This window comes from Chionomys nivalis, chromosome 1 (genome assembly GCF_950005125.1).
Source record: "Chionomys nivalis chromosome 1, mChiNiv1.1, whole genome shotgun sequence".
In the NCBI taxonomy this organism is placed as follows: domain Eukaryota; kingdom Metazoa; phylum Chordata; class Mammalia; order Rodentia; family Cricetidae; genus Chionomys; species Chionomys nivalis.
Window position 1 is genome coordinate 170,481,036 of NC_080086.1, and position 16,450 is coordinate 170,497,485.

A 16,450-nucleotide genomic window follows, 5' to 3' on the forward strand; every position below is an offset into this window, starting at 1 on the left:
TGCACACCCACCGCAGAGCCACTTGGCCTCTCATAGGTCTGGTTTTAACTTTCAAGAGGTTTTCATTTTTTAAAAAAAACAACCAAGTAACATTAATATTTTTTTTAAATTCCATTAACCATCAATACAGTAGGAGGTAAACATGACAAATTCCACTGGCTATATTTGCCACACTGACCCAATTAGAAAAGGTTATTTAATGTTTTTTGTTCTGGGGGATCAGGAGGAGTCTTGTAAATTGTAATTTTCTATTTTTTCTTTTCTTTAAAGAAGTTAGGGCTAATGCCAGATGGCCAAGGGCTTTGGAAGGAATCATAAAGAAAAAGTAAGAATGGAGATGAATTTATCACTTATGGGGAAACTCAGTCAGATAATCAAAGTGTAGGAAGATTTTTTTTTGAGACAGAAATTATATCAGGGAAGTCCAGAGCTTGCTAAAGCTCCACAGTGATACTAGTCATTTGTAATTTCCTCTACTTATTTCTAGTCCTCGATCCCACTGCTCCATCATAGGGGACCAGAAGGCTTGATAAACAAGGTGGATAAGGAGAAACAGAAACTTTGACAGAAATGACATAAAAGGGATATGCTCCCTTCCATCTTCCAGAACCTCACAGACAGTGAGCAAGGCAGGGAAGAAGTTTTAGCCAGGATCAAAGATGTCTTTTACAACTATTGATCAAATGGAGGCTCTGTTGTTTGAAATAATGATGATTAAGAGAAGTTTGTACTGATCAAGATTAACAGCAAAAGTCATAGGACCTGTTTCATGTTTCATCCAGGAGGAGGGGAAAGCTCTGACCACAGAGTTTTCTTAAAGGAATTCTGGGAGACGGGGAATTCTTTTATGATACTACTGAGCTCAGCTTACTTGATGTTGGGGTTGATTGTAATAAGGTTAGTAGCAATCATAAAAAAAAAATAAAACCTGTGTCAAGTCATTCTATTATAATGTTACTTTATATGTAAACTGTTTGTCTATACATAAAATCAAGTATGGAAAACAAAAACTGTAACCTGGGACTAGAGAGATGGTTCAGTGGTTAAAAGTACTTACAGCTCATATAGAGGACCAGAGTTCGATTCCTAGCACCCTTGTTATATGGATCCCAAACTCTTATAACTCCAGGTCCAAATGACCTGTTCAGACCCCTGAATACACACACACACACACACACACACACACACACACACACACACACACACTTTTCAGGACAGACCATGTGGTATTGGCTAACCCATTGGTGTGCTCATGCCCAGGGAAGACAATTTGCCCTGCCCTCAACATTTCTTAGTTGCCTGTAGTTCTCTGTGTAAGAGTGCAGCCTCCGATCTGCACCCCAATCTCCACTCTTGTCTACATTTGGAGTTTATTGGTGTAGTCTCTGTTCAGTATGTGATAATAGTTAATGAAAAAAGAGGCCATGAGTTTGAAAGAAGAGTAAGGAAGGGGGTGTGGGATCGTTTCAGAGGAAGGAAAGGGAAGGGGGAAATGGTCTAATTATAATCTCAAAAAGTCGCTTAAGAATTAAAAAAGAAGCACTTACCAAAGGACTGAAGCTAATAGAGGTAACTCTTATAGCAGTTTATAAGGGGAAATTACTGTGTCGTATTTAGTTAATGATCACAGAATTGATTTAAACCGTCAATTTATATGATGTCCAAACAACTTACATTTATCCTTGGAGTGATACTTTGAGTCCCACTGGTGTAAAGGGAATTATGATATTATAATAAAACTGGCTAAAGAGCTAAGGAAAAAAAGGCGGATGACTCCCGAGGAAGGAACGGCATCTGGGGTTGACCTCTGACCTCCACCCCCTTTACAGATGTGCATGTACACTTGAATATGTGCACCCACAAGTACACACACCCCTCCCACCAAAAGGAAGTCGGCAGCATTTTCCTTGTGCCTGTCCGTGTGTTTCCCTTGCTTCATTTGGTGTATACAGATATACCTCCATGGTTTCTCCTAAATGTTTTCCACTTCGCCTGCCACGGCTCAGCCCTCTGCTCACCTGGAGCTGATTTCCAGGTCTCATGATTCCCACTTTCTCTCCTTCCTTTTGTAGGCAGCCGTGGTCCCAGTACCATTTATTGTAAATTCATCTTTTCCCCGGGGAACCTGCAATGCCGCCCCTGCAACAAGGATATGGGTCTATGTCATAAATCTGGAAGTCTGGTTATGTAAGTCCTCTATTTTGTCTCTGTATAAGGAAACCCTTTGTCTCCTTCTTGAGAATCTGGAGAAGAGAGGTGGAGCCAGTGTCCTAAGTCACGAATACCTGGGCCTTTGAGCTTTTACAATCTGTCTGTGTGAAGCTTGCTTAGGAGGGCAGCACCATCGGGACTGTGCCAAACCCATCTGTCTGTGGTGCCCAGGCTCCCCATTCAATGTATGAAATGCCAAATCTCTTATAGCCTGAGGCTAAACTTCTAATATCCTTATAAGTCCTGAATCCCTAAGACGGAAGAACCATCTGACACAAATGTTAGAGTTTACCCAAGGACGGGAGAAATAGCAGGGTTGGCTTGTAAACCAGTTGGGCTGGGTGCGGCAACCCGGGAGGGAAGCAGCCTGGTGTCAGAGCGGCTTCACAGAGCACAGAGGAAAAAATGAGGCAGGGGAGAAATGCTCTGTGAGATACCCCAGGGACCTGTTCTCGCGCCCAAGCCTCTGCTCTTTGACAGACAGCTTTCGGGATGCCTCTAAAAAAGGCTGACATGACTCAGCTCAGAGAGATCTCTCAGACGCGGGGAGAATCTGCTCAGTTCCTGTACGATAGTGTGCTTGCTACTATCCTAGGGGCTGAAGGCCACAGGAGTAAGACAAGTTGCCAGCATTCCAATAGGAAGATGCAGGCATTAAACAGTTGCTTACGGTCATAGGAGCAAGGTAATTAGATACGAACGATGCTCGTCTAGAAGAAAAACATGATGCTCAGGGATCATGCCTCGAGGAAGGGTAAAAGGCAGGAAGGTGCAGCTTTGGGGACCTCTGTAGGGCTAAGGTGCTAGTTCTGAACTAGTAAGAAAGCAGTCTTACCACTCAGGGGTCAGGGAGAACACCATGGGCTGATGGGTGAGGAGAAAGCAGTGTGGCAGGAGCAGGGAAAGGCAGGCAGCCACCGACGACTTACATTTTGTGTGCAGGAGTTTGGTTCTGATTCAAAGAATGGAAATCACTGGGAGGTTTCAAACAGGGACGTGAATTACAAGGGCTTAAAGTTGGAAAGTAGTGTGTGTTGCTCAAAGGACGCAAGAGTTCTTGGAGATGTGAAAGATGAGAGCAATCTTTGTAATTCCCTGTGCCTCTAGATCATTGCCTTAACCGTTCCTCTGTCCCGATGTTTCTGTTGCTGCAACAAAATAGTTGAACAAATCGATTTAAAAAGAAGAGCAGGCTAATTTTGGCTCATGGATTTAGTTCACGGTCACTTCTCCCAACCGCTTTGAACCTGTGATAGCACCGCACACTGTGGACATGAGAAAGGATGGTGGAGGAAGATTGTTTACTCTGTGGCTGCCAGGAAGCAGAGAGTGTGGAGGATGGAGGGGCCAAGGTTCCAACAAAGCCATAACGCATACTTTTGGTGACCTTCCTTTCATTGGGCCCACTTCCTAAAATTTCCTAAAATTTCTCAGTAGAGCCACAGAGTGACAGTCAACCCAAACCCTTAGTGCGTAAGACATCCCCAATCCACAGCAAAGCAGCCTGCCTCCAAAAGCCAGATGCTCTCAACACTGAACTCTTAGCCAAGAGGGGCTTGGGTGGAAAAGAATGGAGCTTTTCAGGCTTGGGTGGAGGTGGAGTCTGCATGCCTTTGTGTAGTTTATCTATTGTAGGTGCTTTACAAAGGATATGTTTTGACTGCAATATTTATCAGAGGATTATTCGGCTTCGTATAGAATCCAGACTGTGATTTTTGGAGACTACTGATCATCCTCTCTGACACCAGGGTTGGGGCTTCAAGCTCTCTCACTTCCCTTGAGGTTATCCTTCCTTCCTTCCTTCCTTCCTTCCTTCCTTCCTTCCTTCCTTCCTTCCTTCCTTCCTTCCTTCCTTCCTTTTCTATTTTGGTATTAAAGATTGAGTCTAGGACCTTGTGTATGCTTAGTGCATGTTAGGCAAGCATTCTACCCCTGGGCTAGCTCCCCAGTCATCGTGATTTTTCATTTCCTCTGGGCCAAAAACATACAGCAGGGTTCTGCAAGGGCCCATCACCTCATCTGGAGAAAACCTCAAGTTTTCTTCCATGCTCTTGTGGCGCCGCATACCCTGTCCATCCAATAGCTGTCTGGGTCTGTGATGGAATCCTCAAAGACATCTGCCCAACCATCCTCTTCAGAGCTGCCCACTTCTTCCTGCAGCCGGCCCCCGCTCCCACATGAGTCACAATATCAAATGCTCCCAGCTGCTCCAGCCAACTTGGCCTCCCCTATTTTGTTACAATGTGCCAGGCTGTTTATGGCTGGAGAGTTTCAGCTTTGGACCTACTTTTGGACCATCTGTGGTGTAGAGGAACCATGACCGGAAGCTAGGAGACTTGAGTCCTCAATAGAGTCTTGCCGTGTGATCTTGAGGAAGCTCGTCCAGATGTACACTCATGAAATCAAAAGATTGTATCATAAAGTCTGGCTGTGGTGGAACTCACGTCTTCTCCCTCCAATAAAGCTAGTTGGATTTCATTCAAAAGCTATTTTTATGGATGTAATAGAAAGACGTAGCTCCAGTGGGTTATATGCCACATAGAAGCATATTTGAATGCAACATGTTAAAATTCGTTTTGCTAGGCTAACTCATTAGACACAGATCTTAGAATAAAGCTCTTTCTGCCGTCTGTGTATGTGTATGCTCAAACTATTTATTAACTGATGGGGAAGGATTTGCACTTATTTGGCATGTCTGCATTGAAGAAATAGTCCCAACAAGAGCGCTACTGCAGCGTACATCTTTCCAGAGTGATCTCCCAGGGCTAGGCTCAGTTTGCTCCATTGTCAGGCTCACAAAGCCCATTGAACCTGGAACGTGCTGCTTTGTGTTAATAATCCATTTCTCTCCCTCCCTCCTATCGCTTTTAGACAAACATTTTATTTGGAAATAATTTTGGATTTAAAGATTCAGGCTTGGTGCAGCTTCCCTTGACCTCCTGTGTACTCCTCTGGCCATTGTCAGGGTGGAGAATGGGCACAGGTAGAGTACTCTTACTCAGGTACAGGCGTCACTCAGAGTTTATCTTCTAATAGCATCTTATTATGTCCCAAGACTCATTCCAAGTAACCACCTGGCAATCTGTTGTCATGTCTCCCTTGTTTCATCTAGTCTGTCCCTTCTTGTTTGTCATGACCCTGAGTCTGGAAGAGAACTGATCATGTAAGCCAAGTCTCTGTCTGAGTTTGTATGATGTTCTCATGTGATTAGATCAGGGCCACAAGCTGTGATCATAGCCTTCTTGGTCCCGCTGTGTCCATGCGCAGTAATCTTGCCCACTAGTTACCATGGTTAGTCAGCATTTGGAGACTCAACCCAATCCCGCTAGAATTTCTTCCTCATGAGCAGGATCAAGGATGGGTGAACATAGGGCCTAAAACTTGACCTCATCTTCTTCTATCCACCTACATGTGGGGGAGGGATTTGCTGGAGGAGGCCCCTCATTGAGAACCACAGGGGCATGGAGCAGTGTTACCAATGAGAGTATGAAGGCGAAGGAATGCATAAAGAGCAACTCCTGCTAAATACCTTGGCTGAGGCTCTGTGGGCAAATTCTCTGTTTTATGTCACTGAAAATTTGCTAAGAGTTGGTCAAGAATAAACCAGTCATTGTCACAGGGAAGAATTACCGGAGAACGTTGGAGATGGACAGCAAGCCTGTGACTTGAAGAGACAGCCCAGGTATATATGTGAGCGTATGTGTAGATCATGTATGAATATGTGTGTGTGTGTGTGTGTGCTTGCATGGGTGAGTATATGCATGTGAGCTCTTGTGCTTGTGAATATATGAGAGAGAATGTAGAGATAGGGACAGAGACACAGAAACAGAGACAGAGAAACAGAGAGAAAGAAACGGGCAGTGAATTACATCCTGAGTTTTGTGTGTTCAATGAGTACATCTCAGCTCCCTCTATCTGTGGAATGAGTCCCCAGCAGCCCCACAATCACTGTAAGGAAGAAATAAGTATAAGCATCCTTGGGTGAAATATAAAGTGATAGACCTCCATTAGACGGTAACGTCAAGACTAGCAAAAGTGTGAGAGGGGTGTGCTATTCACAGATGGGAAGGCTGGCCCGATAGCTCAAGTCCAGCTTTGGTACAAGGTTGGGTTCACCTGCTGTGTAGATCTGAGTAGCTGTAGACATGAGCATCCCTGCTGCCTGTCTTCCCACTTGCTGCTGAGGTACAGTATATTATACACTAATTAAGGTTGGTAATGATTATGGCAATCTAGTAAGTAATCTCCAGTATTATCTTGATCTATCTCTGTCACACTCCCTTCATCAGGCCATTAAGGTGACAAGCATCATAGAGCGCAGCGTGCCCCTCTGTCAGCCTTCCTGGTGCTTGCCTCCCACGAAGAGCTGTGAAGTCTCTGGGGCTGAATCATCTGAAAACACAGCTGAAGGATGAGACGGACTGAGTTCTTCTGCAATCCAGAGACGGCGCCGCTCCTTGGAGCCTGGGCATAGGGGAGGTCTTCCTTGATTTCCTCCCTCTATAGAGGAAATGTTTATGTTTCCCTTGGGATTCATACGCTGATCTTTGGGGAATAAATATGTTTAGATGAGATCGTGTTGTTATGTTTGCTTTGACAGCAGCAGCTTAGGGAAGGAAGGGTTTGTTTGGCTCACAGTTTGAGAGTACAGTACATTATGGAGGGGACGGTATGGTAGAAGCAGCAGCAGACATCAGCAGCAGCAGTCAGGAAGCAGAGGTATAGGGATGACTGTGGGCGCCTGACTCACTCTTTATTCAATCCAGGTCCTCAGCCCGTGTAATGGTGCCACCCACATTCAGAAGAGGTCTTCTCTCCTTGGGGTGGGGGAGATGTCCTCATGAGAGTGCCCAAGTGTTTATCTCCTGTTCTAAATCCAGTAATGTTGATGGTGAAGATAAGATAAATGAGTATATGAGTCCGAAGGGTTCCATGGTGGGATTAATATTTTTGGATGGGGGAAGGAGAGAGACAGAGGAGCTCTGGTCCTGCACTGTGAGGATACAGCCGGGTATCAGCCCAGAAGAGAGCTACTGCCAGGAGCCAAAGCTGCCTACACTCCGCCCTTGGACTCTTAGCCTCCTGAAGTCATCCAAGTTACGGGGCTTTGTGATGGTGGCTGGCCTTAGTCATGCAGGATATCCTGGCAGTATTTATATACTGGAGGGGACCACAGGTGAGCATGAAGGGTGTGGGTCCTGGTTTGGATCCTTTTTGAGTATTCTCAGCAGCAGGTGGGTTTCCATAATTGCTGCTGTAAGTCAAGCACACACAGCTGAGAGACCATTCTGTTGCTTTCTGTTTTTTCTTTATCCAACAGCATCCTCAGGACCTTACTGCTACAAGTACTTGTGCTTTCTCCCCTTGGGTGGTCATATAGGTTTGCCGACTGATTCAGGAAGCATAAAAAGAAGGGAAGTGGACTTCAGAATTTTTATCAGTCAAAGAGAAGCAGAACCAACCCTCACTATTGCTCAGAGGCTAAAATTGGGGGCCGGAGCAGGGATGTCTTATGGTCAGTGACCTCGCCAGAAAGCATTTTCTCTGCCTCCCAGACATTGATTCATCATCTTTAATTTTGAATGGGATATACATATTGTATAGCCTTTCAAACCACAAATCAACTTCCATCTTTTTCTTCATCATGTTCATCATAAAATCCATCATGAAGGAGTTATGCTAGCCAGGGACCATCTATTTCCCTGGCACTCATGCTTAAAGGGGTTTGGGATAGCAAATGTACTTTTAGAGCAATGTAATGCTCTCCACTGAATGGGGAGGTGCCTATGTGGTCACACAGCCTCTCTGCTAGGGAAGAAGCAGGAAACCGGGGACAGCATTACTGCTCAGGCAGTGGTGGGAGGAGACCAGGAGTAGATGCTGGTCTGGAGGGCTCTGAGAAGACCAGTATGGACCTTCCTTAGCATGAAGGATCTCAGACATAGCTTAGCTCAATCTGTGGTCTGTGCCTATGACTGAGAGTCTCAGCAAGTTGTAGGGAGTGTGCACTCATGAGGTAGTGATCACATTCCTTTAAGGGCTGTGCACACATTTCTTAAGTGTGCTAACCACAGAGCAAACATTACTACTGCTTCTGCCTTATCACAGGGAGGAAATTAAATCACCCGGGAGGAGGAATCACAGTGTTGAGATTGAGCCAACCTTGGCTTGACTCCAGCGTCTGCCACTCACTTCTCTGGTCCACTGGTTTTCACACACTTTGGGGGTGAAAAATCACAGTTGAGAAATGTATTCTTACTTCAGGGCACACTCTCTAGAGCACTGATTCTCCACCTTCCTAATGTTTCAACCCTTTCATACAGTTCCTCATGGTGTGGTGACCCCCAACCATAAAATTATTTTTGTTGCTACTTCATAACTGTAATTCTGTGACTGTTATGAATTGTAATATAAACATCTGATGTGCAGGACGGTTTTAGGTGACCCCTGTGAAAAAGGGTCATGTTACCCCAAAGGGATTACTCCTCACGGTAATAAGAACCACTGCTTTAGATTCATTTGAAGAGACTTTCATAAACTAATAGTGACCTTATCCAAGGATAGTGCATCCTAACTTTCAAAAACCACCTTTCCCTTTTCAAAGGTCAGTTGACCCCATTATATTGATTGTACGACTTATTGTCGCATACTTGCGATCAGTCACTTCCTATGGCACAGATGGTCCTAAAGCCCTTATACAGGTTTGCATTTTAATAATACCACTTCTTTATGCTGTATAAATAATCTACACAATGGAATAGGGAAGGGGTTTGATCATAATTTATTACATTTAATTACAGAAATGTTGGCTTTCAACATCTCCGACATCATTTTAGATACTTTTGGATATAATCATTCCATATTGTGAAGTGTTTATTACCTAGAAAGTTAAAGAGAGAAATTGCCATAAATGAACCTTAAATTCTTTATTAAAATCTTGGGGAAACTCCTCTGTTGCATTTTGCAAATGGTGTGGCTGTTGTATAAAAAATGAATTTATTAAACACTTAAACTATGTACTAACTACAGATAGCCCAATTAAATTTATTTTGCCATAGTTCCTATGATGCTTGCATTCTCTTCTCCACAGTGAGAATTTCTGAAGTTGGTGTTTCTTAAGATAAATTCTGTCTTGTAGTGTGCACTGGCCAGTGATCATGAGTGCGGTGCCCATTGTCTGTAGAGCCATAGGTCATGGACATTCACATCATTGTCTCTTTACTTGAATTAGGTGTATGATTGATAATGTATGTCAGAGGTTGAGTTTATATTTAAAATACCTTCAAAAATGATGTCAGTCTTATTTGGCCCTGAAACAAAAGTATTTATGCACAAAGGATACAGACTAGCAGAGAGATGGTTTGATGTTAGCAAGCAAAGAAGATTTTAGCATTTAAAAGACAACATTGCTTCAATATTTTATTGCAAAATAACAATGGAATGCCTTACAGGGTGGTTATGAAGTGAATTTGGTTCCCCTAAAAATTTCTGTATTGAAAATCTAACCCTCGCAGTGACTGTTTTGGAGCTCAAGCCTGTAAAGATGTAATTATGGTCAAATGAAGTTACATGGGTGGTCTGGAATCTAATAAGACTGATGACTTTATAAGAACGGGGAGAGACAGCAGAGATGTAGGACGCAGAGGAAAGGTCAGATAAGGACGCTGGAGGTAAGCAGTCACCTGCCGAGCCAGGAGAGAGTCCTCGGGAGAAATCAAACCAGGCCTTATCTTGTCCGTGGTTTTCCAGGACTTGACACAATAAAGTCACTGTGCTGTGCTATTTTGGTATGGCGGCCCAAGCAGGCTAATTTTAGAATCTAAGAAAGAAGCACAAGTGGGTGAAACTAGGAGGGACATTTCGTGGCTGACATTGGTGTGAAGGAATTGTCTATCGTGGTCCTGTATGAGGAGATGAACATTCGTCTTCAGTGACGGGTGTCAAGAGCTGGGAAGGAAGCCTTGGTGACAATCATGGAACATACATTTAAGAGTTGCTGCCTCTCCTGTCATCCGTCTGAGGTGCCATCTTCAAGTCCAAGTTGGAAAATGACTGAGAAGCCTTGGACTCTAAAGTGCTAGGAAAAGCATCATCTACCTATTTCGCCTTTATTTTCCTCCTGCCCACCCCTGCATAAGATTCACAAGAAGGCATCTGTCTTAAGATTCTTAGAAAAAACCTCTTTCAGTTAGACTGAAACTAACCGCCACAGCCTGAGCTGAGAGCGGTAAGAAGTGTTGCATTTAGATGGTATTTTTCTAAATGGTGCACAGACAATAGTCACACAGAAGTGATGGTGTTGATTTTATAGAAGAGGAGGTATTAGTCAGCCCAGGCTCCTATAACAAAAGACCACCAATTAGGTCACGTAAAATGCAGGCATTGCTAGCCTCCGAGTGTCACATAAAATGCAGACACTCTTGGAGCCTAGAAACCTATACCGGGATGCTAGAAAATGTGTTTCCTGGTGAGCCCACTCTCCCTTGCTTTCCTTGTATCCCCACAAGGACTGTTTCTTTGTTTGTGTTACAGGAAAGCTCTGGTCTCTCTTCATCTTCAAAAGGCATTGGTCCAGCTGAATTAAGAGCACACTCCTATGTCCTTCTAACCCTAGTTAATGTTTCCAAAGGCTGTCTCCAAAGACACATGTTGGAGGCATAGGGTTTAGTATATTAATTCTGGGGGATACAGTTTAGTTTATAATCTCTGGTAACTTATTCGTTTATTCTAAGTCTCTCCTGACAACTGACAGATTCTGAGGGATGTAATGATTTTGCTTGTTAGTGCCATGACGACCATATCTCCTTTGGTCATTTGGATAGTTTGGATCTTAAATATCCTCTGTGGCCCACCTGGTAAAGAATTGTTCCCCTGAATAGAATTATAAAATTATTTAATGTGGATCCTATTGAGAAGTCTTTAGGGCTCACTCACTGGGAGTGTGCCCCTGAAGCAGACTGTGGGAACATGGCTGCCCCTTTGTCTTTCTCTCGTTGGCCTGGGATGGAAGCAGTTTTGCTCAGACCTGTTCTCCCGCCATGAAGAGCTGCCTTTGCATGTGCCTAAAAACCAATGGGTTCACCCAGCCATGTACCACAAGCTCTGAAACTATAGCCCCCTTTCTCTTCATAAAATAATTCTCTCAGGTATTTTGTTATGGTGAGAGAAAGCAGACCATACAGTCATTGTATTCCACCTACAGTGGATCCAGGTTGGAGTAGATGTTCCGTCATATGTGTTGGCTCACTGAGATACTTTTGTAATCCTCTCCAATAGCTGAGACCAATTTTTGATTTGTGAAACCATGCTAGAGATGGGATCTCCCACATAAGTCCCCGACACTTGTGTCAAAACCAAACTCTTGGGAGGCCCAGGCAAGAGGACTGTCAAAAGTTTGAGGCCAGTGGTTACCAGGTCATCTAGGGCTACTGATAAGCAAGGCTCTGTTTCAAAAGAACAAAACCAAAAAGTAAGAAATAAAAAATAAATAAATAAAACAAGCAAAGCCCAGTATCAAGATGTTTTGAAGCCATAGTTCCCTGGGCACAGGTCCATGATGGGGTGTGGGTCAAACAGCATTTGACCACCTCCAACTTCCTGTATCCTTTGGCTTCATTCGTTTGTGGCCCTGGCTACCCATTTAAATGCTCAAGTTGGGGGATGACTTGGGTGATCCCCAGGGAAGATTGAGTGAGTGACTCAGTACCTGAGGTCAGCTGTGTTTCCAGATGAGAAAAGAACACCGACAGTGGCTCAATCTTTGCTCTGCTCCAAGTGGGCTTCTTTATGGAGCGCAAGTGGAGATCATGTGGGGTGACATTACATAGATCAGAGCCTCTCAAAGGCTTGGAGTGACTCTAGAAGGACTTACAAGCTGCTTCCCTGGGCCTTGCATGGCCTTGTCGAGAAGACCAATTGCTTGAGGACATTTAGACATTCGCCAACAACGATAGCATGGAGGCGAGGGTGCGGGCAACAGCTGGAGTATCCACAGACTCCTAAAAACCCATTCCAGCTGACACGCTGTCCTTTAATTGGGTGACATTAAAGGACGCTAGGTGGCGGTCTCTCTTCGGAGCCTCGCTGGGTGCTTTTTCTCCCGCCTAGCCCAGCCTGCCGTCCCCGGGTTTCTCGCTGCCCTTTGGGACTGGGCCCGTGCGTGCTTTGCCGGGCGGTGGTGGCGCACGCCTTTAATCCCAGCACTTGGGAGGCAGAGGCAGGCGGATCTCTGTGAGTTCGAGACCAGCCTGGTCTACAAGAGCTAGTTCCAGGACAGGCTCCAAAACCACAGAGAAACCCTGTCTCGAAAAAACCAAAAAACAAAACAAAAATAAATAAATAAATAAAAAAAGCCCATTCCAGAAGCTCAACGACCAAACACTAGCCTCTAACCCATGTAGTTAGGAGTCTAGGCTGCAAACCTCAGTTCCCCTCTTTTTTCTTTATCAAGTGGTCTAGGCAGGCCTCGGACGCTCTGTGTAAGGATGGCCTCAAACTCCTGATCCTCCTAATTTTCCCCTTTGACTACCAAGATCACAAGTGTACCCCACCACTCTTAGTTTATGTGGTGCTGGGCATTGAACCCAGGACTTTCCACATGCTAGACGGGCATTCTACCCGTCTACCAACTAAGGTAATTTCACAGTCTGCATCCACATCTCTGCCCCACCTATCTTTCTTGATCTGTCTGCCCCTGGATTGTCATAATCCTAAAGCGCTTCCCTGGAGGTCAGCCTCTAATGCCCTTAGAATTCGGAAAGTTCTCGAGCAGATGGAGCTAACCTTAGATCTAGGGCTCTGGGGCGCAGGTTTATCATCCTCATCTCCCAACTGTATTGATTTATTTTCTGTTACTTAGTTTTGGCTCATAGCTCTGGTCCAAGGTCAGGGTCTATAACTGATGATGGCTGTCTTGCTGGCAGAGTTCCAAGGTATCACATGGTATATGTGCTCAGATGTCTGCTGTTCCTTCCTCATTTTACAGAGCCTTGAGGATTCAGTCACAGAGGCGCCATCTTAATAGGTTTCTTTAGTTCCAATTGCCTCCTAAAGTCCCCCTTATCAGTAAATTATGACATTGTGGCCATCTTCGCAATTCCTCACATATGGCGCTTAAATTTCAACAGTGAAAACCCCAAGGGAACATGGGCAAGCCATGTCCAGACCACAGAACCATCTTGACACAAATGGACCTCACTCTGCTATGGAGCTCTCTTTAGTAGGGATACCACCACCACCACCACTACCACCTTCTTCTTCTTCTTCTTCCTCCTCTTCTTCTTCTTCCTCCTCCTCCTCCTCTTCCTCCTCCTCCTCTCTTCTTCTTCTTCTTCTTCTTCTTCTTCTTCTTCTTCTTCTTCTTCTTCTTCTTCTTCTTCTTCTTCTTCTTCTTCTTCTTCCTCCTCCTCCTCCTCCTCCTCTTCCTCCTCCTCATTTTTTTTTTGAGACAGGGTTTCTCTGTGTAGCTTTGGTGCCTGTGCTGTAGATCAGGCTGGCTTTTGAACTCTGTTTTGGCTACCAAGTGCTGGCATTAAAGGCATGTGCCACCACCACCCTACTGGGATGCCATCTTCTGAAGCTAGGGAACCTCAGTGTTCAGCTGAATAGTTTCTTGCTCTAGGATCTCAGAGTCTGTCTCATCACCCAGCATCCCTCCCCACCACCAATAGCAGCTATTTCATTTTATGTCCTGTGCAGATAAAATGCCTTCTTCTCTTTGCAAAGTACCACAAGCAGCCATTCAGACTTTCAGGTTTAATGAACCCGACCCTCACACAATCTTCCATGGTGTTTAGTGCAACAAGCATGTGTAGAACTTCCTGATTGTTATTATTGTTTTTGGCATCCTGGTTGGGTGAAGATTTGAAGACTTGCTTTGTGGAGTCTTGGAGTGAAGTGTGTGGAGCTGGGTTTAGGAAGAGCCAGTCCTGGGGGCTGAGAACTTGTCTGTGTAGTCCTTCCTCATCAGTCCTCTAGAAACCATTGTTAGCACTGTATGCTTACTGTTTTGTTTTTTTCACCTTCTTTCAATGATCTATGCTGTGTATTCCAGCTCAAGGTGATTTCGAACCTAGCATGGAACTGTCTTACATCTGTAGGTGGCATGTCTCCAAAAAGCTTATCAGTTCTCGAGGACAGAGACCATGTCTCATCTTGTTTTTTTTATGTAAAATAACACAGTTAAAAAAATCTATTTGAATTTGGATTATGTGACATAGAGAAGGCCACCATGTCACATGACCTTGTCACCAAAATGGAAGCGTCAGAAACATTTTAGCATAGCACAATGATGGTCATATGAAGAATGAACCTCTGTGTCCCATTTCAGGTGAGAGCAGGTGGCCAGGGCAAGGCTCAGAGAGCTTCCTTCCAAAGCTGAGACTCAAAGGTCTGAACTGGTAGGAAGGAATTAGGTGGAAGGGAGAGTTGCCTATCCACAGTGAAGCATGGCAGAGGCCCAGTAGCTCTGCAGAGCAAGTCAGAGGAGGTCCATTCGGAAGACTGACTGAGTGTGGCTAAGTAACGTCTGTCTGTCTGCACATTGGGGCCATGCTTCTGTGTGTATGTGCAAAGACACAAGGTTGTTGGTGCAGGTGCATGCGTGTGTGTGTGTGTGGTCAAGGTACCTATGGATGCTCTGCTAGAGGGATCCATCTTATTTGCTGGCAAGTGAGAAGAAACTGAAGAAGGGGTTGACTGTGGCTAAATTTGCATTTCAGAAACCCCGTTCGAGGTTATGGTCAAAGCTATTCCCACTCCAGACTGATGAGGGCTGGAGTCAACGAACAGCTGGAGAAAATGCGTGAAATAACTCAGGGGGGGAATGACCAGAACAAAAGCCTCACCTTCAGCTGTTCGGTTACGAATAAACATTCTGTGGCAGTCAAACCAAAGAAGACACACACCACAAAGAATGGGGATGTCACAGCGCAGTTCTCTCAGTCACCCTGGGCAGATGTTATTTGTCTTCTCCTGTCTTGGGCAACTGACGACCTCATTTCATTTCCAGATCTCTGAGCTCTGCAGCCCACTCAGAACACTGGCCTCATTCTCTCTCTGTCTCTCTCTCTCTCTGTCTCTCTCTCTCTCTGTCTCTCTCTGTCTCTCTGTCTCTCTCTCCATGTCCTCACCCACCTCATCTTACACACTAGTTCTTCTCGGGCCTAGGAAAATTGGGAGCTGACAAGAGGGTGGGATGAAGGATGTCTTGGAAAGGGGCAGAGAGGGGCTTTCCCAGCTTGGAGTGTTCCCAGTACCGAGACCCAGGGTCTGTCATTCACCCACGCTTTGAGTGGACCTGAACCTTCTGCTCTGGGTCCTGAGAAAACAAGTCAGTAACTCCAAGGGATCACAGCAGGTTCCAGTTATTTCTCACTGATCGTCAGCAACATGAGAAAAATAAGAATATATTGCTTTTCATACGTTTGCTTTTTTTTTTTCTGCTTAAGAACCCGACTTCATCCCGAGATTATTTCTTCTCGTTTGGTGGTGTTAACAAGTCATTTTAAAATGAAATGATAGTGATAATAGGATTTATTTTTAATGTGCTTATTTGGCAAAACAGAAACTTGGCAATCCTGTGTTGATCTACCCTCCCCCAAATTATTTTGAAATTTTCTTGGCATGCAAAGTCTAGAATCTGGGAGCTTTTGTGATAGATGTTCTGTTCTTGCTTCAGGGGGTGCCTGGCGGAGCGTTGTTTGACCTGGAGCTAGGGACAGCCCAGGGTCACACTCAGTCCTAGAATTATGAGCCATGTGACTTCTGAGGTTCAGATTCTCAGTCTGTAAAATGGGATGACTGTAGACCCCGTCAATGGAGGATTGAGTGAGCTAATGTGTGTTCTGTATTAGTAATATATGATAATGCAACCAAAGGTCTCTCTAAGGAGCCTGGAATGCTCAATGATTAATGCCACCTGACTCCCATTTCTTTCCCACGCAGTTTATGATAGGAAGGGGCAGAGAGACAAGGTGACTCACTGGAGGAAAAGGTGGGAGAATGTTCTAGAGCTATTTGAATGAGTAGTTGTATCTGGGTACCAAGGACTCTAGTAGATACCAACATCCAGGTACTCAAGTCCCTTCTATAAGTGATATAGTTTTTTCACATAATCTGTTTCAAGGTTATATTATAAAAAAAGAGATTTATTTCATTTTTAATCATGTGTATGTGCAGGGGTCAGTGGAGGCTGGAAGAGAACACAGGATCCCTGGGAGCTGGAATTACAGGTGGTTGT